This window comes from Mus caroli, chromosome X (genome assembly GCF_900094665.2).
Source record: "Mus caroli chromosome X, CAROLI_EIJ_v1.1, whole genome shotgun sequence".
NCBI classification, from domain to species: Eukaryota; Metazoa; Chordata; class Mammalia; order Rodentia; family Muridae; genus Mus; species Mus caroli.
The window spans coordinates 150524668-150526229 of record NC_034589.1 but is presented as its reverse complement, the minus strand read 5'-3'; positions in this window follow the sequence as shown (position 1 = coordinate 150526229).

The following is a 1562-nucleotide window of genomic DNA, read 5'->3' as shown; positions in this document are numbered from 1 at the left end:
CTCCTCCATTGGGGGCCCTGTGATCCATCCAATAGCTGACTGTGAGCATCCACTTCTGTGTTTGCTAGGCCCCGGCATAGTCTCACAAGAGACAGCTTTTTAAAAGGCAAAGGGTTATTTAGTTCAATTTCTTCTTTCTAAGATTTTGAAGATTTAAATATCAAGGTGTTAAGTTTGGAGACAGATTATTATAATTGATTTTTGATTAGAGAGTCTATAAATAAAGCTGGGAGATTTTACAGGTAAGAAGAGACTTGTGTGGTTTGTTTATTTCACACCTGCTTTAGATTTTTTCTACTACTATAAATGAAATATCTGAGACCAGTACATTATAAAGAAAAATTTATTTACTTATTTAGCAGTACTTGAGATTGAACCTAGGGCCTTGCTAGGAAGGTACTCTGTCACTGAAAAAATAATTTAAATAAAATTAAATGACAATAGTAGAAGAAATATTTGATGCAATTTTAGTCTGTGAGTCTAACAAATTATAGCATAAATAGTCTTTGCTGACAATAAATGTAAATATGAAATGGATAAAGCCTTATGACATGTTTTAAATTTCACATTGCTCTTGAGGTACCAAAAGCACCCTGATATGGACATAAGATCCAGTGGAAATTATTATTATTATTATTCATGTTTGTGTGGCACATTTAAGTTGTAATGCAGTATTAAAAATCTTTCTGTGTCTTTCCTTAGCCAGTAGGTAATTGAGAGTCAAGCAAAATGCTTTAGGATTAGCAATTAGAACTATTAGGATGCTATGGTTGTCAGAGACAAGATATCTACATTTATTAATAATTGAGTGATGGCCGTGCAAATTTCTCAAATTTCTGTTAACTTTAACCTGAGCAAGGAGGCCTTCTGATGGTTTGTTCAACGAGGAAATGGAAGTTACTTTTTTTTTTTTTTTTAATTCAGAATAAAATGTGATGGTGGGTAATGTCTTGGATGAGGCTCCCGATACTAGAACCTAATGTGTGAGGGAGACTTGGGGGTGGGGTACAAAACATTTCATGAGGGATTTCTCTCAAAGCAATCAATGAGATGTGAAGAAAGAAAGGGTGAAAGGAGAAGGAGCTAAGCAAAGGTAGAGATTCTGAACAATGTTTTTATCTTTTGCTTTTCCTTTTTTCTTTTCCTTCTTCTTTTGGAGACAGGATCTCTCTGTGTGTAGCCCTGGTTGTCCTGGAACTCACTTGTTGACTAGGCAGATCCACCTGCCTCTGCTTCCTAAGTGCTTGGATTAAAGGTGTGTGCCACCACGCCCGGACCAAACACAAATTTTATTTTGCTCCCTACTTGGAAGACAAGGTTTACAAGGTTAAGTCCTTGCCCAGTTTTGTTCACAAACCTAAAGGGAGGTTCATTTACTTTTTGGCACTCAGGTGCGTATACTCACACACAGACACAGGCAGACAGACAAATACACACACACACACACACACACACAATTTGGAAGTAATTTTTTGTTGTTGTTTTTTTGGTTTTTTGAGACAGGGTTTCTCTGTGTAGCCCTGGCTGTCCTGGAACTCACTTTGTAGACCAGGCTGGCCTCG